The 23,415-nt window shown below is 43.1% G+C and overlaps 1 protein-coding gene across 3 annotated transcripts in view; it reads right to left on the bottom strand.

Annotated features, from left to right (window-relative positions):
* Window positions 1-8,603, bottom strand: part of elovl7a (ELOVL fatty acid elongase 7a) — a 44,067-nt gene extending 35,464 nt beyond the window's left edge. For 2 of the 3 annotated variants that reach the window (XM_072252576.1, XM_072252574.1), the window contains exon 1: window positions 8,518-8,602. The gene's annotated coding sequence lies outside the window, so the exon portion shown is untranslated. Of the gene's footprint in view, window positions 1-8,517 lie in introns of all 3 variants that reach the window. The other variant, XM_072252575.1, reaches the window with a different exon arrangement.
* Between the last annotated feature and the right edge of the window lie 14,812 nt (window positions 8,604-23,415).

The following is a 23,415-nucleotide window of genomic DNA, read 5'->3' on the forward strand; positions in this document are numbered from 1 at the left end:
CCTAGTCAGGTGACAGAGCAGCTTGGAGACAGTGACTAGAACCTCCTGGCCTTTACCGTAGCTTTGTACAGGAAGTGCAGCAGACTGTACAGGAAAAGATTTAATTGAGGGAGGGGGAATAAAAGTGCTATTAGGCAGAAATTTGGGAACATAAATTGGGAACTAATGTATTTGCGGAAAATGCACAACAGAATTGTGGTGTTTGTTTGGGGTGCATGGGGCTCTGGGTAGGTTTGTCCCACTGAGGCTGAGAAAGGATGGTAGGGTGAAGAAACCATGGTTGGCAAGAGGTAGAATATTTCATCAAGAGGAAGAAAGCATACCTAATATTTAGGAAGTAAAGATCAGACAGGACTCGAGTAATAAAGTAGGCAGGAAGGAGATCAAGTATCAACTAGGAGAGCTAGAAGGGGGCACGAGAAGGCCTTCGCAAGTAGAATTAAGGAAACCCCAAGCTGTTCTACATGTACATGAAGAACAGGATGACTAGAGTGAGGATAGAACTGATCAGGGATAAAGGAGGAAATATTCTGGAGTAAGAAGTGGCAACTGAGGCCTTAATGAATACTTCACTTCAGTATTCAGTCAGAGGGAACTTGACAAATAAGAGGATAGCATAGGACAGGCTAGTAAACTGGAACATGTTAACAGAAGAGAGGATGTGCTGGAGCTTTTGAATAACATCAGGATAGAAAAGTTTCCGGGACCGAACAGGATATAACCCGGATTACTACAGGAAGGGAAGAGACTGCTGAGCCTTCGGCAATACGCTTTGTATCCCCCGGCCACAGGATTGGTATGCAAAGATTGGAGGGTGACACAAATTAATCCATTATTCAAGGTAATAGGGATAAACCTGGGAATTATAGACTAATGAGTCTCATGTCAGTGGTGAGCAAACTATTGAAGGGCATTCTAGACGGGATTTCTGAGTGTTTGGAGACATCTACGCTGATCATAGCTTTGAGAGAGACAGGTTGCGCCTCACAAACCTGGTTGAATTCGAGGACTGCCTGTGTTACCACCTACACTGTAGACATTGGACTGTACTGACCTGTATTTCTGCGCAACATTGATGACACATCAAGGATTGACCAAATTCAGAACAGTCTGAATGGCGAATTAGTTCATTACCATCACATGTACTAAGGTGAATTGAAAAACTGGTCTAGCAAACCGTTCACAGATTAGTTCAGTGAAAAGGCACAAGGTAAAACAATAAAGTGTAGAGTGTTGCAGTTTCAGAGCAAGTGCAGTACAAGTAGAAAATAAGGTTCAAGATCATAATGAGGTCTAGAGTCCATTTTCATTAAACTTAGTGACCTTTCAATCATCTTATAACAGCAGGATAGAAGCTGTCCTTGAGCCCGATGTTTTTGTATCTGCTGCCGATGGAGGTTGGGGTGGTGGGGTGGGGGAGGAGGGGAAAGAGGAAGTAGTAGACAAAGTCTCCAGGGTGGGTAGAATCTGAGCAAGCTTGCTCTCGAGGCTGCGAGAAGTGTAGACAGCGTCCAGGAAGGGGGTGGCTAGTTCCTGTGATGCGCTGAGCTGTGTCCACAAGTCCCAGCGATTTCTTGCTGTAACGGGCAGGAGAGTTGCCATACAAAGCTCTGATGCATCGGGATAGGATGTTTTCTATGGTCCATCGATCAATTGCTGATGATCAAAGGGGACATGCCAAACATCTTTCCCTTTCTGCATTATGCCGGTGAATCTTTATGGCCACAGCATCAACATGGTCTAAACCTCTGCCTTCAACTTGCACATTGGAAAAAAAAAGGCCTTGGTATTCAAGGCAATAACAAAAAAGTTGCCCAGACAACTGAAAAGAATTGTATCTATTTGGACACAGTAAAAGAACATTTCAAGATTGAGAACATTATGAAAAAAATATTATGGCCAGAAAAAGGAACCAGGATATCAGTACATACTTCCATTTTCACTTTGATTCATTGCGAAGGGTGTGTAGAAAGGAATACAATCACACAACTATTTACATATCCAAAGGCAAATGTTGTGTTCCTACCTTGGAGACATTTAAAAAAAAGGTGGAGTTGGGGGAAGGGAAATAAAAATACTGAATGGCATTCTCAAAAGACACCACTTCAAAATTATCAACCTTTGCTTAAGAAAATGCTTAAACACTGAAATGAAACTATGATTTAGCAATAGTATCCTGAGTTTAACTCCAGTACTATGTATTTCAATACACACCATTTCAAAAATAATGTATCAGCTGTGGGCGTTAGATGTTAACTGAGCGAGGAGAAATAACACTCATTAGCTCACTTCAAAGCTATAACCCTCTGGTGAAGGTCGAGCTGCAGAAAGGGCAGAGTTCAATTTAACTGCATCTTACAACAGAATCACAACATCCTTGTTACAACACGCCCTTCCAGCGACTTTCGTATCATGGGAAAACTTCACATTTGTTCCTTCCTCTAGATTATTTCTGCAAATAGTCAACAATAGAGGATCAAAGACCAATGCCTGGGATATGATACGTGGTACATTCCTCCAGCCTGAAAAAGACATTTACACTTACTCTGCTTTCTGTGTGATAATCAATTTCAATCTCGGAGTATTCTAGAGTTACGTGAATATTCCAGGTATTAATTCAAGAATCAGGATTCAGTTCTTATTGTAAACATAAGTTCAGGAAGCTTGCAATAAGCCTTCAGTTTTTCTTGTAAATTGCAAGCAGTAAATTGAAGTAAAAAGAACAGGCTGCTCTACAGATTAAGAGATTGCATATGTAACAGCCAAACATTAAAACAATAGAGTTGTACTAATTAGCTTAAATCAAACCAGGCAGCAAGTATAAATTACACACATCAAAGTTGCTGGTGAACACAGCAGGCCAGGCAGCATCTATAGGAAGAGGTACAGTCGACGTTTCGGGCCGAGACCCTTCATCAGGACTTTTTGTGTGTGTTTTTATTTTTATTTTTATGTGTGTTGCTTGAAATTCCAACATCTGCAGATTTCCTCATGTTTGAGCAAGTGCAAATTACTTGCACCATTGTGACTCGAGTTCAAGCTAGCAGACCGGATGGACATTGTCACTTACCATATCAAACATGGTCACAAGTCTAGGCAACTAATAGTTTTTGGGTACATGTGGCATTTGCACACTCAGAGGCAGACCAGATAACATTAATTTTGGGTGTCTGGGATTTCTGCCCCCAGAAGCTTTTTGATTATTTGTGTGAATTACATTGTAACAAAGGTGTTTGAACATTGAGGTATCCATCATTGTAGATATTCAATTCAAAAGAAGCATTGTCAACCCAAAATACTGAAGGAAACAATATCACAGTAACCATTGTATCAGCTACTGTTACCATTGATCTTAAGGGCATAAAAAAATGGGATGTACCTTTGGGTGTGTGAGCTTCTACAGAGAATGTCTTCAGAATGATGAATGCTTGTGCTCAGAAAAAACTTCTGTATCACTAGCTTCAGTGTCTCTCCAGTGATTTCAATCAGTCAGAACAAATTCATAATATACTTTCACCAGTATTCTGGGCTCTTAATTTATGTATCAGTCTCTTAAGTGACAAATTTGTCAAATGCCCTTCAGAAATCCAAACACACATCAACAGGCTTTGCTCAATTAATTCTCCATATCACATCCTCAAAATTCAACCGATTTTGTCAAACGTGTATTTGTAAAACTACATTGATTAAGTTGATTATACTCAGTTTTCTTAAATGATTAAATAGTTCCTCATTGATTATTAACTACCGTCTTAAATATTATTTAATGTCTGTTACCAACAAAAGATGTTAAACCAGAATCAGACTTAATACCACTGGCATGTCATGAAATTAGTCATTTTGCAGCAGCAGTACATTGTAATATGCAAGAAAAACTATAAATTACAATAAAAAATTTTAAAAAATTAAATCTGAGTCTGAGGCCTCAGAGTTGACTATGAATATTGTGTCCTAGCTGTCTGGATATGCAAGCCAGGGCAGTACAATATGGAGAACAGGCTGTTGCCCATGGAGCAAGGTCCCCCTCTCCACACTCCTGATGAACCCAAAGGAAATGCAACTGATAGTGCCCCAATGCCCATCTTCCCTCCTCCCTCCCCAAGGCTCTGGGCCAGTACTCACTGGAGTTGAGAAGAACAAGGTGGAAGCTCATTGAAATCGATTGAATATTGAAAGGCCTAGATGGAGTGCATGTGGAGAGGACGTTTCCAATAGATTCAAGATTGGTTAATGGCACATCCAGTACACAAGTGTAAAGGAGAGCAAGTGTTACTCCAGATCCAATGCAGCACAAAAAAACAAAAATAAATACACCAGCAAGTTTACTGATTGTAGTCCATAAAGCAATGTTACACTGGACACAAGTCACTGATCTGTGGAATTCATTGCCACAGACGGCTGTAGAGGCCAAGCAGTGGCTGATAGCTTCTTGGTTAGTAAGAGGGCCAAAGGTTACCAGGAAGGTGGCAGAATGGTGTTGGGAGTTTAATAAATGGAATGGCAGAACAGACTCGATGGGTCAAAAAGGCCCAATTCTGCTCCGATGTCTCATCTTATTGAATTGTGGATTCACACTGAAAAAAAAAAACAACCAACCTTCTGATAACATACTGGAACTGAGCTTTTAAAAAGAGCCCACCATCTCTACAAACACTTCCTTCAAACTCCTTCTGTTCCAGTTTTTGGATCCTGGCAATTTGTCTACTGTTAGCCCCACAAGTTCCTCGAATACCTGTACTTTATCACTAGTGATTGCGATTTTTTTCCTTCATGTTTCTTCCAGTGATATGAATTTAGCCTAAGCATGCATCTTAGGAATCTTTGCTCTATCCTGACAGATGTAATGCTGATGCAAAAATGGAGTTAGTACATCTGCCATTTTTTAATTGCCTGTTATTGATTCACCAGCCTCACTGTTGAAAAAGGTCCCACACTTGGCTACCTTCTCCCAAATGTGATATCCATCATGTCACAAAGATTGTTGGTATTGTTAGCTTATTTAGCTCTAATTGCCTATCATTTTGGTGGGCACAAAACTCAATTTATTTGGGGGCAAGCAGGCAGCAGCTTGTAATCAATACAAATTAATGATTAGGAAGCATTCTTGCGTAATCGATTAGAGAATGGCAAAGCTGCACTCAGAGCGGACACCTTGAAGGCTCATGCAATGAAGCCATCAAAGTAGGACTCAGGATTAAGAAGGAGCAATCACCATGGTGGTGTCATATGGTGTGTACAGTATATCCTGTATCACAAATTTGAGTTTGTTACAAGTGATGAACATAACTGTTAAGAATAGGGTGGTGGATGTAGTCTGCATTGATCTTAGGGAAACACTTCACCAGATCCCTCATGGTATGCTGGCGAAGGAGATCAAGTCACAAAAGGTCAACAGTAAACAAACAGGTAAATTAGATACAATATTGGCTTGGTCACAGAAGACAGAGGATAGCAGAGGGTTCCTCTGACTAGAAGTTTGTGACCATTCATGTTGCAAAAAAAACCAGTGCTAGGATCTTGTTTGCAAAATGTATTTTCATTAACAATCTTGATGAAAATCTAGATTGAGTGATTAGTACTTACAGTCAAGACAAACTGCTGAAGTTGTGGATAGCAAGGGAGGATGTCAAACAATAAAGCAGGACATACATCAGATGGAGATGTAGACACAGAGAGCAGATGGAGTTTAAAAATCAAGACAATAGTGAAGTGTTGCACATTGGGAAGTGAAATACTAGAGGAAAAGATACCACCAATGACAGGGCCTTAGGGAGCAATGATGTACAACAGGACCTTGGGGATGCAAATTCATTTCTCCCTGAAAGTGACAGCACAAGTCCATAGGATAGTAAAGGCAGCATATGTGTTCATCAGTTGTGAGACAAGGTATAAAAATTGGGAACTCTTGTTGCAACAGAGTATTAAACTTGAAGTAATTTGTGGAGTTAGGCACTACATGATAGGAAGGTTATACAAGCTTTGGTGAAGATGAAGAAGTCTACCAGGAAGTTACACAAAACAAATTGCTGACATTCAGTGGGCCATGCAGCATTTGTAGAGGCTTGGGGGATGGTAAACATCATGGATCAGTGCCTGTGTCAGGACTGAAAGTGGAGGGGGGGGGGGGGGAGGATAAATCAAAACATTAAACCTTAGCTTCTACAAATGCTGTACACCCAGGATTCTTCTAAGTTTGTTTTTGCCCCATATTCCAGCATCTACAGTATCTCAACACCATTTTGTCAGGAAGTTGTCTTGGAGTTTTAGATGTAATGAGATAAGACAAACTTGGATTTTCATCATTGGATGCATTGGAGTTGAGGGTAAATGCAAAAGGAAAAATAAGAAAGTTAACGCAAGTCTTTTTCCCCAGGATGAAAACGTCAAATACCAATGAGACGGGAAATTTAACTTTTTTTTTTTTGAAGAGAGGATGGTAGTTGCCTGGAATGTGCTGCCAAGGAAAGTGATAGCAAATACAAGAGCGACATTTCAGAGGTAATTAAACAGGTACACAAACAGGCAAGGAATATTGGAATACAAGCAACACACATCAAAGTTGCTGGTGAACGCAGCAGGCCAGGCAGCATCTCTAGGGAGAGGTACAGTCGACGTTTCGGGCCGAGACCCTTCGTCAGGACTAACTGAAGGAAGAGTTAGTAAGAGATTTGAAAGTGGGAGTGGGAGGGGGAGATCCAAAATGATAGGAGAAGACAGGAGGGGGAGAGATGGAGCCAAGAGCTGGACAGGTGATTGGCAAAAGGGATATGAGAGGATCATGGGACAGGAGGCCCAGGGAGAAGGAAAAGGGGGAGGGGGGGAACCAGAAGATGGGCAAGGGGTATAGTCAGATGGGCAGAGGGAGAAAAAGGAGAGAGAGAAAGAATGTGTATATAAATAAATAACAGATGGGGTACAAGGAGGTGGTGGGGCATTAGCAGAAGTTAGAGAAGTCAATGTTCATGCCTTCAGGTTGGAGGCTACCCAGACAGAATATAAGGTGTTGTTCCTCCAACATGAGTGTGGCTTCATCTTTACAGTAGAGGAGGCCGTGGACCCCACCTCCCCCTCATACCCCATCCGTTATTTATATACATTCTTTCTTTCTCTCTCTCTCTCTCTTCCCCCCCCCTTTTTCTCCCTCTGACCATACCACTTGTCCATCCTCTGGGGTCCCCCCCCCCCACCTTTTCCTTCTCCCTGGGCCTCCTGTCCCATGATCCTCTCATATCCCTTTTGCCAATCACCTGCCCAGCTCTTGGCTCCATCCTTCCCCCTCCGGTCTTCTCCTGTCCTTTTGGATCTCCCCCTCCCCCTTTCAAATCTCTTACTAGCTCTTCCTTCAGTTAGTCCTGACAAAGGGTCTGGGCCCAAAACATCAACTGTACCTCTCCCTAGAGATGCTGCCTGGCCTGCTGCATTCACCAGCAACTTTGATGTGTGTTGCTTGAATTTCCAGCATCCACAGAATTCCTGGTGTTATAGTGGAATACAGACCATGTGCAGTTGAGATGGGTTTGTTTAGACTGGAAGATATGGCAAAGATATGGTAGCCTGAAAGGCCTGCGCTGTATTATTTTATGCAGTGAAACATTAACCCAAGTGGATGTTTAACAGTTAACCACTTATTTTAAATGAGTGCCAGTGATTGTATGGGGGGGGGGGGAAGAAAGCAAAAGGCAGAGTTTTTCTTCGCGTTAAATGATAGGCATACACTTTGTCAGCCTTAAAGCTTCACCTTGAAGTAATAAAATTCATTCATTGGGTCTTTCATTTATGCTTTTTATAGATTAGGCCTGCAAGAAAATGTACTTCAGGGTAGCATATGTACAAACGTTTGTACTTTGAAAATAAATTTACTTTGAACTTTAATTAATGCCAATTAAGTGGGGTCCAATGCCCTCAAAGGATGAGAAAAATGCAGGGAAGGAATAGAAAAATGTTAGGGAGGAAATAAATGGGGGAAAAAAAGTGGCGGAGAGGTGAGCTGGATCCCGAAGGATGTTCAGTATTTATTAATTCCAATAATGGAAATCTGCAATTCTGATAGAAGCACATTATAAAGCAATTCTAAACATCAAGTCAAGACGAAATACTGAACTACTATTCCCAAAGTTGAAATGACATTGAAGCCGATTAAATATCAAAACTTCCTTTACCAGTAAGATGATACCAGTAAACACGTCTCTCTGAAAACAAAAGACAATTTCATGCAAAGTCATTAAAGCAAAGCCAACACCATCTCGTTTCAATGACTTTTGAAAATCTTCAAGACCATTTCATCAACGGACAAATCAAGTGAGTTTTTTCTATGATGTGATTAATGGCGTTCCCACATATGTCCTAGGGTTCTTTAATTGAATAAAACTTCGCGTGGGGGATAAGAAAATACAAATTAAACGTGTTCACAGCAACCCGCGTAAAATATAAACTTCGATCAAAGTAGTTGCTTGAACTACTTTTCAGATAGTTGAGAACCATAAAATAAACTACAAAGTCACAATTAAATATTCCCACCTGTTTAGCACAGTTAAACGCCAATGGAGAGGCGCGACGAACCACCCGAAACACCTTACGCTGTCCTTACCGGCGTTCCTCTTCACGTCATAGGGTGGAACTAATATAACACTGAACTTGGGCTGCGAGTAATTGGCTGCGCTTTCTTAATTAGCATTCAGAGCGGCGGCAAGAGCTGTCGAGCGAGGTGCAGGTGTACTTTAGGAATTAATTATCTCACTTCATTGTCGAGGTATGACATACTAGGTTCGCTGTTTCAAAAACCAGTTTCTCCGGAAGTTTCTTAAGAAATCCTGTTACAGCCTAGTAACCGGGTTTTATCGCCCATTATAATGAACTGACTATTAATGCAATGGAGTTATTCATCATTGTCCTCAAAACTGAGAAATGCCACATTAATGAATTAAAGTGGTTAACCTGAAACTGACCGAATCAAAATCGTTACTCGTTTATTTAAAACAGAGTCTTAACATAATCTGGCACCCTAGATCTTCCAGTTTTCCCACCGGCCATGAAGTGAGTCTTTTTTCTTTTTAGAAGTTTACCTTGTGATTAGGTTTCTGGTGGAATTTGGAGATCACCATCGCCAGCCATTGTGAGTGAAGGCTGTGATCACATACTGAACACAGGGCTCCGTGTCGGCAAGATCCGGCACGAACTGCCCAGAAAGGTCTATTTTGCTGACAGACTTGAAGCTGTTATTTGTTCTTAAATTAAACAGCAACTTTTTGGTTTGTATCATTTAACATGATTTAATATGTACGACCTTGCACAATTGCAATTTTCGATTTAATAATGTACCACAATGACTCAGCTTTAAATAAACGAGTGAAGTTAGTAACTCCACGTGGAACCAGAATGGGAATTTATGATTTGATAATCTGAATCAATAATTCACGTCAGGCGATTTTTTAAAAAATAATGTTCACTTCGGAATTTATAGTGCAATAAATTATATTCAGAAACGAAAATACCTAACCACTTATGAAATGTTGCAACTGGGTTGGACAGACAATTAACACATCATAGCAAATGATCTATAGCAATTATAGTTGTTTTATAATATATATTACATGTTGACTGATCCCAGAAATTGCATTATCACCATTGTTTATATCTATTTTGCATACATATAGTTTATTTTGTAGAACAATAACTGCTGTTATATGGAAGTACAGGGCCACCTGTAATTCTTGACACAGCAACAGTAGGTCAACCAACACTTTTTTCAATTCTTAACAAGATCCCCACAACATCAGAAAACCCTGCCAAAATGGAGCATTACACATTTTAAATTTGTAAATTGGTTTATTATTGTTACATGAACTGAGGTACAATGAAACATTTCTTGTTCATCCAGATCAATTCATTATAAGAGTGCAAGGGAAAACTAGAACAGGGTGTAGGATAAAGTGTCACAATTATAGAGAAAGGCAATAAGGTGCAAGGACCTAATGAGGTAGATTGTGAGGTCAAGAGTCCATCTTATTGTACTAGGGAACTGTTCAATAGTTTTTTACCAGCAGGATAAAATCTGTCCTTGTCCCTGATGGTACTTACTTTCAGGCTTTTGTATCTTCTGTCTGATGGAGGCAGATAAGAGGACAGAATGCCCAGTGTGGTTGGTATCTTTGATTTTGCTGGCTGCTTTACTGAGGCAGTGAGAAATGTAGACAGTGTCGATAGGGAGGAGCTGGTTTCTGTGATGATGTGCTGAGCAGTGTCCTCAGCTCCACAGTTTATTGCGGTCACAGAGAGAGCAGTTGCCATACCAAGCTGTGATGCATCGAGTCAGGATGATTTTCATGGTGCTTCTATTAAGGGCGACACATTGACAGGGTATGTATCACAATGCTTTGCAGTGCAGGCAACCTGGGTTCAATTACTGCCACTGCTTGTAAGGAATTTGTATGTTCTCCCCATGACCGTGTAGATTTCCTCTGGGTGCCCTGGCTTCTTCCCACAATCCAAAGATGTACTGGTTGGTAGGTTAATTGGTCTTTGTATATTGTCCTGTGATTAAGTCGGGGGATTGCTGGGTGGTGTGGTTCAGAGGGCAGAAGGGCCTATTCCATGCTGTATCTCAATAAATACATTTTAAAAAAAGAATAGGTGAGAGTCAAGATGAGCATGCTAAATTTCTTTAGGCTCCTGAGGAAGTAGAGGTGCTGGTGAGTTTTCTTGGCCTTAGCATCAATATGGTTGGAGCAGGACAGGCTATTGATTATGTTCACTCCTGAGAACTTTTGTGAGTTTTGAGCTCTCAACCACATCAATCTCAGTATCATTGTAAAATACAGGAGCCTGTGCACCACTCCCCAACAGTGATCGGCTCCTTGGTTTTGCTGGCATTGAGGGAAAAGATTGTTGTCATGTCACCATGTCTTTAGGCTCTCTATATCCATATTGCACTCTGACTCCTTGTTATTTGAGATCCAGTCAAACAGATAGACAGAGTTAAAAGCGGAATCCGTCCATACAGTCATCACTGTTACAGGGAGGAGAGTAGGGAGGCTGAGGACAAAGCTTTGTAGTGCACCAGTGTTGAGAATAATCATGGCAGAGGTGTTGCTGCCTATCCTTACTGATTGTGGTCTGTTGGTCAGGAAGTCAAGGATCCAGTTGCAAAGGCAGGTGTTGAATCCCAGCTCTAAGATCTTGGAGATGAGTTTTCTTGGGATTATGTTATTGAAGGTGGAGCTATCGTCAATAGGCAAATAGGTGCCTTTACTGTCCAGATGTTTCAGAGATGAGCAGAGGGTCATGGAGATGGTAACTGTCAGAGACTTGTCTCAGTGGCTGGTGAATTGCAGTAGGTTGAGGTTGGATGGGAGGTGGGATTAATACATGCCATAACCAGCCTCACATTGGTGATCTTAACCTATTCTCTGCTTTACAACCCCTTGTAGTGGGAGCAGCAAAAGACGGCACTAGAGATTTTTGCAATCAAAACTATAGTTAATCATTGATTGGTATCCTTGTGTTGAAGAAGTATAAAACATACTGTCAGGAGTGTGCGATTCTCTTGAATTTTCATGGATTCTGTCTCTCCTGGAGGTCTGATGATGAATAAAGATATTTATATTTCCCATTAGAGCTTCTGAGTGGTTCAGTTTGAGTCAGTCACAACAATGAAGTTAGTTATTTACTGCCTGTTACATCACTGGCATTTAGGGCAGTGCCATTTCCATAACAGGTTTTTTTTGACCAGTTGGGATTGTTAGCCCTGAGCTGAACCCCCAAGCCTGGAGGATTGTTGGACCACTCTTAGTCTGGCATCTACCCTTTGACCTGTTTGGCACGGGTGACCCTACCAAGAGCCAAAGCACAAGACCCTGACTCCAGCCAACATAGCTGTCCAAGTCAATGAGGCAAACAAGCCTCCAAGCCCTAAGAGAAGGTTGTGGTCCTGTCAGAGGACAACATTGAAGGCTGGTGTCTCATATGCCTTCTCAACCAATGTCACATTCAAGGATCTTTGGGCATGTATACAGAGAGCCTTCTGTTGATCTGTAGGGCCCTACCATTCATAATGTATGTCCTCGTCTCATTCATACTCTCAAAATGTATCACCCAACATCTATCTGGATTAAACACTATCTGCCATTTCTCAGTTCATTTCAGGAACACATAAAAATCACGCTGTAGTTTAAGGCTACCTTCCATACTATCGAGAACTCTACCTCGCAAACCTTTCATAATCATACATTCTTCATTCACATGCCAATCCTTCATGTATATTGCAGACAGGTTCCTCAGGTTGTCATAGTGGGGATAAGCTCCCACTACCTATAAAGTGCTCCAAATGGCGTGCGACTCTAACAGACTCTGGAAACTAAGTCCAACTCTTGGCCTGCACTAAGCCTGGCGGAACTGTTTCTACTGACAAGAGAAGGGGCAAAGGCGGACCTCTGGCACTCAAAGCCAGGTGCTTTAGGCAGGTGGGGCTCGTCAGCCTTGGACAGCAGCCGCCTAGGAGAAGGAAAACTCTGATTTTAAACCTCCGCTGTCTTGCAGCCATACCCACCCATGGGAAAGGTTTCAGGAGTAAATCCCCAGGAAGAAATCCAGAGCTGGGGTCCCTAAGGCAGTTTGATGTTGTTTACAACTTCACTCTGGCAAACTCTGCAACGACACTGGTGTCAAGTTGTGTTGATGCTTCCCCTTCCCTTGGACTACATCGGTGACATGGAGAGGGGGAGCCCGCTGCATGGGCAACAGCCAGTTCTTCAAATTTACCTGCCCAGGCTTGCGCCCTGGAGAGGACACAGTCCACCAGAGGCGCAAACCCATGATCCCCTGGGATCGACGGCTGCCTACATACACATTGCAGACAGCAAGGATCCCAGCACTGATTTGGTTACAGGCAGTAAGTCAGCAAAGCAACTTTATGCCATCACCCTCAGACTCGAATTCCTTGAATTGTCAGTACCACATTGTATCAGTCTCCAATATGGGACCTTGTTAAAAGCCTTAATGAAGTCTATGTAAATCACATCTACTACACAATGATCATCAGTATACACTTTTATCTCTTCAAAAAATACATTCAGTCAGGATCTACCATTGATAGTCACATGTTGACCAAATTTGATGAGTTCCTTCTTTTCCAAGTAATCATTAATCCTGTCTCACAGTTTATTTTTCTGATAAGTGAGCGCTAGATTTAAAAAGTGAGCAGAGCCTATTGGGACTTTTGAGGAGCTTGAGATTGCGCAAGCTGTTGCTTGTGGCGAGTGAGCATGGGATTTAAAAAACAAATGGGGCCTGTCAGGACTTTCAGTGGGCTTCAGATTGTTGCATTAGGCACTTGGGAGGGGCCAGTAAAAAAAAATCAGGTTTAAGTGGACTAGTCATTGTGGGAGCGTCTATTGTATGAGTAGGACAGGGTTAGAGTGGGGAGCATGAGACTTTGGCTCAAGAGACTTAGGCAAGAAGAGGCAGAGGCTAAGTTAAAGTTCTGGTAAGTTTCTTTCTCTTTTATTGCACAGTTAGAGCAGTGTGAAAGGTAGTCAGGACAGTGCAATGCACCTCTTGTGGGATGTAGGAAATAGTGTCCCTGGTGACTATACCTGCAAGAAGTAATCTTAGTTGCACCTTATTGTAGACCACATTAATGGATTGGAACCAGAGCTGTTTGAACTCCAGATCATTTGGGAGGCTAAAAGGTTGATGACAGGAGAAACAGATAGGTAGTTACACTTAAGTTGCAGATCACAGGTAACTAGGTGATCGTCAGGAGAGGGAAATGGGATAGGCAGACAGTGCAGGGTACCCCTGTGACTTTTCCCTTCAATAACAAGTATACTGCTTTGGATACGATTGGGGCACAAATTAGCAGAGGAAAGCCACAGTAGTCAGGTCTGTGGCACTGATTCTGGTTCTGTGACATAGAAGTAAAGAGGAGAGAAGAGGCAAACAGTAGTGATAGGGGAATTCATTGTTTAGGAAATAGACAGGAGTTTCTGTAGTTGAGAACAAGATACCTGGACAGTATATTGCCTCCCAGGTGCCAGGGTGAGGGTTGTCATAGATCAAGTCCATAGCATTCTTAAGGGTGATTGTGAGCAGTCTAAGATCGTGGTCCATGTTGGTACCAATGACAAGGTCAAGATGAGTGACAAGGTCCTGCAGAGTGAGATCAGGGATTTGGGTGCTAAGTTAAAGGACAGGATTTGCAGGGCGATGATCTCAGGATTGCTACTTGCGCCTTGCAAGGGACTAGAAATAGGAAGATAATACAGTTTAACATGTGGCTAAGGAGTTTGTGCCAGAGAGAGAATTTCAGATTTTTGGACGTTGGGCTCTCTCCCAGGGAATGTGGGATTTGTATAATTGGTACGATTTGAACCTAAAATTAAAGGGGCCAATATACTTGCAACCAAGTTTGCACCGAGGGGTAGGGGTGGGGGGGTTAAATTAGAGTTGCAGGGGGATGGGAACAAGAGTGCCAGGGCAGCTAGTGGAGAAAGTGTATGTTAAGCTGATATACAGAGACAGGAACTGAAATGTAGAGTATGGTGGGAATAATGCTCTGATTTGCACCTACTTCACTGCATGGAATACCGCAGGTAAGGCAAATGAGCATACAGCATGGATCAGCATGTGGAATTATGATATTGTAGTCATTAGTGAGACTTGGTTGCAGGAGGGGCAGGACTGGCAGCTCACTGATTCAAGGTTCTGTTGTTTTAGTCAGGATAGAAGGGGAAGAGCTAAAGGGGGAAGGGTGGCATTACTCATCAGAGAAAATGTCACAACAATACTCAGGCAGGATGGACTGGAGGTCTACTGAAGATATATGGGTGGAACTGAGGACTAAGAATGGAATGGTCACATTAATGGGATTCTATTACAGTTTGGGAATACACTAGTCAACAGGATTTAGAGGAGCAAATTTGTAGAGAGAGAGCAGACTGTTACAAGAAAAATAAGGGTGTGATAGTAGGAGATTTTAACTTTTCATATACTGACTAGGACTCCTATCCTGCAAAAGGACTGGATGGGATAGAGTTTGTCAAGCATGTACCTGAAATTTTCCTGAATCAATATACAGAGGTCCCGACGAGACAGAGTGCAATACTGGACCTCCTGTCCCGTCAGCTATGTGGAGTACTTCGCCATGTATTCAACCTGAGCCTGAGGCTCCGGAGGGTTCCTGTACTGCGGAAGACGCCCTGCCTCGTCCCTGTGCCAAAGACGCCGCGCCCCAGCAGCCTCAATGACTACAGACCGGTGGCATTGACCTCCCACATCATGAAGACCCTGAAGAGACTTGTTCTGGAGCTGCTCCAGCCTATGGTCAGGCCACACTTAGATCCCCTCCAGTTCGCCTACCAGCCCCGACTAGGAGTTGAGGATGCCATTGTCTTCCTGCTGAAACATGTCTACGCCCACCTGGACAAGCCAGCGAGCACTGTGAGGGTCATGTTTTTTGACTTCTCCAGTGCGTTCAACACCATCCGCCCTGCTGTGCTGGGGGAGAAGCTGACAGTGATGCAGGTGGATGCTTCCCTGGTATCATGGATTCTTGATTACCTGACTGGCAGACCACAGTACGTGTGCTTGCAATGCTGTGTGTCCGACAGAGTGATCAGCAGCACTGGGGCTCCACAGGGGACTGTCTTGTCTCCCTTTCTCTTCACCATTTACACCTCGGACTTCAACTACTGCACAGAGTCTTGTCATCTTCAGAAGTTTTCGGATGACTCTGCCATAGTTGGATGCATCAGCAAGGGAGATGAGACTGAGTACAGGGCTATGGTAGGAAACCTTGTCACATGGTGTGAGCAGAATTATCTGCAGCTTAATGTGAAAAAGACTAAGGAGCTGGTGGTAGACCTGAGGAGAGCTAAGGTACCGGTGACCCCTGTTTCCATCCAGGGGGTCAGTGTGGACATGGTGGAGGATTACAAATACTTGGGGATATGAATTGACAATAAACTGGACTGGTCATAGAACAGAGGCTGTCTACAAGAAGGGTCAGAGCCGTCTCTATTTCCTGAGGAGACTGAGGTCCTTTAACATCTGCCGGACGATGCTGAGGATGTTCTACGAGTCTGTGGTGGCCAGTGCTATCATGTTTGCTGTTTTATGCTGGGGCAGCAGGCTGAGGGTTGCAGACACCAACAGAATCAACAATCTCATTCATAAGGCCAGTGATGTTGTGGCAATGGAACTGGACTCTCTCACGGTGGTGTCTGAAAAGAGAATGCTGTCTAAGTTGCATGCCATCTTGGTCAATGTCTCCCATCCACTACATAATGTACTGGGTGGGCACAGGAGTACATTCAGCCAGAGACTCATTCCTCCGAGATGCAGCACAGAGCGTCATAGGAAGTCATTCCTGCCTGTGGCCATCAAACTTTACAACTCCTCCCTTGGAGGGTCAGACACCCTGAGCCAATAGGCTGGTCCTGGACTTATTTCACAATTTACTGGCATAATTTACATATTACTATTTAGCTATTTATGGTTCTATTACTATTTATTATTTATGGAGCAACTGTAACAAAAACGAATTTCCCCAGGGATCAATAAAGTATGGCTATGACTCTGACTGTCAGGAAATGGGGTAGGGCGGGTGACAGAGGTGTGTGTAGAACACCGTTCATCTAGAGATCTCAATTCAAGCTCAAGCTTATTGTCATTCAACCATGTCCATGAAAACCAGCCAAATAAAACAAATACCATCAAACAAAAGATTCTAATTCCATTAGTTCCAATATAATGATAGAGCACGCTAGGACTGGTCCTCAGGTTGAGATTTTAGATTGGAGAAGGGCCAATTTTGATGGCATGAAAAGCATCTGGTAGGTGTGGATCGGGACAGGTTGTTTTCCGGCAAGAGGATGTTTGGTAAGTGGGAGGCCTTCAGAAGTGAAATATTGAGAGTATAGAGTTTGTATGTTCCTGTTAAAATAAAAGGCAACGCTAACAGGTTTAAGGAACCTTGGTTTTCAAGGGATATTTAGACCCTGGATGAGAAGGAGGAAAGGCATCGCCAGTATATATGCAGCAAGAAACAAATGAAACACTTGAGGAGTACAAGAGAATACTTAAGATAGATATCAGGAGGGCTAAAAGAAGGCACAATATTGCTCTGGCAGACAAGGTGAAGGAGGATCCCATGGGCTGGCTTTTACAAATATATTAAGAGCAAAAGTATAGGAATGGACAAAATTAGTCCGCTTGAAGATCAGTGTGATCATCTGAGTATGGAGATGAAAGAGATGGGAACACTTAAATGGATTTTTTTTTCTGGAATTTGTATTTACTCAGAATAGAACATAGAACATAGAATAGTACAGCACAGTACAGGCCCTTCAGCCCACAATGTTGTGCCAACCCTTAAACCCTGCCTCCCATATAAGCCCCCACCTTAAATACCTCCATATACCTGTCTAGTAGTCTCTTAAACTTCACTAGTATATCTGCCTCCACCACTGACTCAGGCAGTGCATTCCACGCACCAACCACTCTCTGAGTAAAAAACCTTCCTCTAATATCCCCCTTGAAATTCTCACCCCTCACCTTAAAGCCATAAAGCCATGTCCTCTTCTATTGAGCAATGGTGCCCTGGGGAAGAGGCGCTGGCTATTCACTCTATCTATTCCTCTTATTATCTTGTACACCTCTATCATGTCTCCCCTCATCCTCCTTCTCTCCAAAGAGTAAAGCCCTAGCTCCCTTAATCTCTGATCATAATGCATACTCTCTAAACCAGGCAGCATCCTGGTAAATCTCCTCTGCACCCTTTCCAATGCTTCCACATCCTTCCTATAGTGAGGTGACCAGAACTGGACACAGTACTCCAAGTGTGGCCTAACCAGAGTTTTATAGAGCTGCATCATTACATCGCGACTCTTAAACTCTATTCCTCGACTTATGAAAGCTAACACCCCATAAGCTTTCTTAACTACCCTATCCACCTGTGAGGCAACTTTCAGGAATCTGTGAACATGTACCCCGATCCCTCTGCTCCTCCACACTACCAAGTATCTTGCCATTTACTTTGTACTCTGCCTCGGAGTTTGTCCTTCCAAAGTGTACCACCTCACACTTCTCCGGGTTGAACTCCATCTGCCACTTCTCAGCCCACTTCTGCATCCTATCAATGTCTCTCTGCAATCTTCGACAATCCTCTACACTATCTACAACACCACCAACCTTTGTGTCGTCTGCAAACTTGCCAACCCACCCCTCTACCCCCACAACCAGGTCCTTAATAAAAATCACGAAAAGTAGAGGTCCCAGAACAGATCCTTGTGGGACACCACTAGTCACAATCCTCCAATCTGAATATACTCCCTCCACCACCACCCTCTGCCTTCTGCAGGCAAGCCAATTCTGAATCCACCTGGCCAAACTTCCCTGGATCCCATGCCTTCTGACTTTCTGAATAAGCCTACCGTGTGGAACCTTGTCAAATGCCTTACTAAAATCCATATAGATCACATCCACTGCACTACCCTCATCTATATGCCTGGTCACCTCCTCAAAGAACTCTATCAGGCTTGTTAGACACGATCTGCCCTTCACAAAGCCATGCTGACTGTTCCTGATCAGACCATGATTCTCTAAATGCCCAGAGATCCTATCTCTAAGAATCTTTTCCAACAGCTTTCCCACCACAGATGTAAGGCTCGCTGGTCTATAATTACCCGGGCTATCCCTACAACCTTTTTTGAACAAGGGGACAACATTCGCCTCCCTCCAATCCTCCGGGTACCATTCCCATGGACAACGAGGACATAAAGATCCTAGCCAGAGGCTCAGCAATCTCTTCCCTCACCTCGTGGAGCCTGGGGAATATTCCGTCAGGCCCCGGGGACTTATCCATCCTAATGTATTTTAACAACTCCAACACCTCCTCTCCCTTAATATCAACATGCTCCAGAACATCAACCTCACTCATATTGTCCTCACTAACATCAAGTTCCCTCTCATTGGTGAATACCGAAGAGAAGTATTCATTGAGGACCTTGCTCACTTCCACAGCCTCCAGGCACATCTTCCCACCTTTATCTCTAATCGGTCCTACCTTCATTCCTGTCATCCTTTTTTTCTTCACATAATTGAAGAATGCCTAGGGGTCTTCCTTTACCCTACTCGCCAAGGCCTTCTCATGCCCCCTTCTTGCTCTTCTCAGCCCCTTCTTAAGCTCCTTTCTTGCTTCCCTATATTCCTCAATAGACCCATCTGATCCTTGCTTCCTAAACCTCATGTATGCTGTATGTCGCCTCACTATAGGAAGGATGTGGAAGCATTGGAAAGGATACAGAGGAGATTTACCAGGATGCTGCCTGGTTTAGAGAGTATGCATTATGATCGGAGATTAAGGGAGCTAGGGCTTTACTCTTTGGAGAGAAGGAGGATGAGAGGAGACATGATAGAGGTGTTCAAGATAATAAGAGGAATAGATAGAGTGGATAGCCAGCGCCTCTTCCCCAGGGCACCACTGCTCAATACAAGAGGACATGGCTTTAAGGTAAGGGGTGGGAAGTTCAAGGGGGATATTAGAGGAAGGTTTTTTAGAGAGTGGTTGGTGCCTGGAATGCACTGCCTGAGTCAGTGGTGGAGGCAGATACACTAGTGAAGTTTAAGAGACTACTAGACAGGTATATGGAGGAATTTAAGGTGGGGGCTTATATGGGAGGCAGGGTTTGAGGGTTGGCACAACATTGTGGGCCGAAGGGCCTGTACTGTGCTGTACTATTCTATATGTTCTATGTTCTTCCACCTGACTAGATTTTCCACCTCACTTGTCACCCATGGTTCCTTCACCCTACCATTCTCTATCTTCCTCACTGGGACAAATTTATCCCTAACATCCTGCAAGAGATCTCTAAACGTCGACCACATGTCCATAGTACATTTCCCTGCAAAAACATCATCCCAATTCACATCCGCAAGTTCTAGCCTTATAGCCCTTCATAATTTGCCCCTCACCAATTAAAAATTTTCCTGTCCTCTCTGATTCTGTCCTTTTCCATGATAATGCGAAAGGCCAGGGAGCGGTGGTCACTGTCCCCCAGATGCTCACCCACTGAGAGATTGTGACCTGACCCAGTTCATTACCTAGTACTAGATCTAGTATGGCATTCCCCCTAGTCGGCCTTTCCACATACTGTGACAGGGATCCGTCCTGGACACACTTAACAACCTCTGCCCCATCTAAGCCCTTGGAACTAATCAGGTGCCAATCAATATTAGGGAAGTTAAAGTCACCCATGGTAACATCCCTGTTATTTTTGCACCTTTCCAAAATCTGCCTCCCAATCTGCTCCCCTGTATCTCTGCTGCTACCAGGGGGCCTATAGAATACCCTCAATAGAGTAACTGCTCCCTTCCTGTCCCTGACTTCCAACCATACTGACTCAAAAGAGGATCCTGCTACATTACCCACCCTTTCTGTAGCTGTAATAGTATCCCTGACCAGTAATGCCACCCCTCCTCCCCCTCCCCCCCCCCATCCCTTTTAAAGCACTGAAATCCAGGAATATTGAGAATCCATTCCTGTCCTGGTGCCAGCCAAGTCTCTGTAATGACCACTACATCATAATTCCATGTATGTGTCCAAGCTCTCAGTTCATTACCTTTGTTCCTGATGCTTCTTGCATTGAGGTACACACACTTCAGCCCTTCTACCTTACTGTCTTTACACCGTTTATTCTGCTTCTCTTTCCTCAAAGCCTCTCTATATGTTAGATCTGGCTTTACTCCATGCACTTCTTTCACTGCTCTATCGCTCCGGGTCCCATCCCCCTATAGAAAGTCTATAGAACTGAGATAAAGCGGTAGTAATGTCATGGACTGCATCTGGGGTATAGAAGAGAAGACGCTTACTGTCTTGGGGCAAATTAGTTTGGATACGTCCCCAAGACCTGACAAGGTGTCCCCTTAGACCATGTGGGAGGCTAGTAGTTGCAGGAGACCTGGCAGAGGTATTTAAAACATTCTTAGCCACAGGTGAGCTGCCTGAGGACTGGAGGATAGCTAATGTTGTTCTATTATTTAAGGCTCCAAGAATAAACTGGGAAACTATAGGTTGCTAAGCCTGACATCAGTAGTGGGTAAATTATTGGAAGGTATTCTAGTGGACTGGAGATATAAATACTTGAACAGACAATTTCTGATTAGAATAGTCAACATGGCTTTGTACATGGTAGGTTATGTCTAACCAATCTTATAGAATTTTTCAAGGAAGTTACCAAGAAAGTTGAAGGAGAAGCAGTGGATATTGTCAACATGGAATTTAGCAAGGCCTTTGAAAGATCCAGTAGGAGTGGTTGGTCAAGAAGGTTCAGTCGCTTGGCATTCAGGATGAGGTGGTATATTGAATGAGACATTGCCTTCGTGGGAGAAGCTAGAAGGAGGTAGTAGATGGTTGCCTTTGATTGGAGCCTGTGATTAGTGGTGTGCCACAGGGTTCAGTACTGAATCTATTGTTGTTTGTCATCTATATCGATGATCTGGATGAAATTACCGTAAACTGAATCAGCAAATTTGCAGATGTCACCAAGTTTGGGGGCATGGTGGACGGCAAAGAAGGCTATCAAAGCTTGCAGCGAGATCTTGACCAGCTGAAAAATGGCAGATGAAATTAAATACAGACAAAGGTGAGGTGTTACACTTTGAGAGAACAAACCAGGGTAGGACATACACAGTGAATGGTAGGACATTGAGGATTGCGGTGGAACAAAGGAATCTGGGAATACAGATCCAAAATTCCTTGACGCAGGGTTGACAGAGTCATTAAGAGAACTTTTGGTACATTGGCTTTCATAGATCAGAGTACTGAGCACAGGAATTGGGATGTTGTGTTCAAGTTATATGAGAATTGCTGAGGCCAAATTTGAATTATTGTGCGCAGTTCTGGTTACCCACCTACAGGAAAGATATCCATAAGGTTGAAAGAGTTCAACTTATGGTTGGAGTTGATTTAAAAATCTCAGTCAGTACCCCAGCAAACTTTTCTCATCTTCCATGGAAGCCAGGACTAAATCTCCTCCAGCCCCTTCAAGCCACATCGCCCAACAATTCCCCGATTTAATCACGGGACAATTTATAATGACCGATTAACCTACCAGCTGGTACATCTTTGGACTGTGAGAGGAGACACATACAGTCATGGGAAGAATATGCAAACAGCTTACAGGCAGTGGTAGGAAATGAATCGGGGTCACTTGTACTGTAAAGTTTTGTGCTAACCATTACGCTACCGTGCCGATGAACGACAGCCTGATGTACGAGTTCCAGTTGTTCAGGTGTTCCAGAACAGAGTGAAGTGCCTGTTTAAGCATTGAGTACCTTTTCTACATTTATGAAAACTTACACCAGAACTACACCACTTCCTTTATTGAGCGCCTCCCTCCCCCACCCCCACCACTGCAAATTATGTCTCCTTTGTGAATATTTATTTTGGATCCCAGCTAACCTTCTGTCTCCACAGGTAAATTTTCTGTTGTCCCAGATGGGCCCTACTTCTTTCTCTAGTTATCCTTTTGTCCCTAATATACGAATAAAACACCCATAACAAACAGTTACTAACCTTAATGAGATGTTTTTAGAGGTTGGACATGGTGCAAATCATCTCCTACCTCAGAGATGACCTGGATCTGCTCCAATTTCCTTACAGCCAACAGAAGCCACTATTTCTCTGGCTCCTCACTTTGCCCTGGAACTCCTGGACAACTGGAACTCATACATCAGGCTGCTGTTCATCGACTGCAGCTCATCGTTTAACACAATACTTCCATTCAAATTCATTATCAAGGTTCAGGACCTGGGCATCTGCATTTACCTCTGCAACTGAATACTCAACTTCCTCATCAGCAGACATCAATCAATAAAGACTGTTCACAACATCTCCTCCTTGCTGATCATTAACACAGTACAGCTGAAATCGACAAGCTTGTTCCCCTGCCAGCTTCTGGCAGTCACCATGGAGCAGGAGGTACAGAAGCCTGAAGTTCCACACTACCAGGTTCAACAGCTACTTCCCTTCAACTATTCAGTTCTTGAACTAACCACCAAAACTCTGGACACTACAGTTTAAAAAGGCAATGAACACGTTAACCACTTTGCATTAGAATGCTTTTTGGTTCAAACTTTTTTTTTGTAAAAATGTGTATAATTTAAGTTTAATTTGTTTATCTTGTAAATGTTGCTTTTCTGGTGTAATGTGTCTATGATGTTATTTTCACTGTTCCTGTGCATACATGTATTTGTGCAATGACAATGAACCCAACTTCAACGTAGATTATCTTCACCAATGCCCAGGAACAGAAAAGATTGGAAACACCAGTGGCCAGGAATGGAAAAGTCTATAGAAAATGGTGAATCACAGGAAAAGCCCTCCCTACCATTAAGGACATTTGGATGGAGTGCTGGCAG

The sequence above is a fragment of the Mobula birostris genome, chromosome 3 (assembly GCF_030028105.1).
Source record: "Mobula birostris isolate sMobBir1 chromosome 3, sMobBir1.hap1, whole genome shotgun sequence".
Taxonomy (NCBI): Eukaryota; Metazoa; Chordata; class Chondrichthyes; order Myliobatiformes; family Myliobatidae; genus Mobula; species Mobula birostris.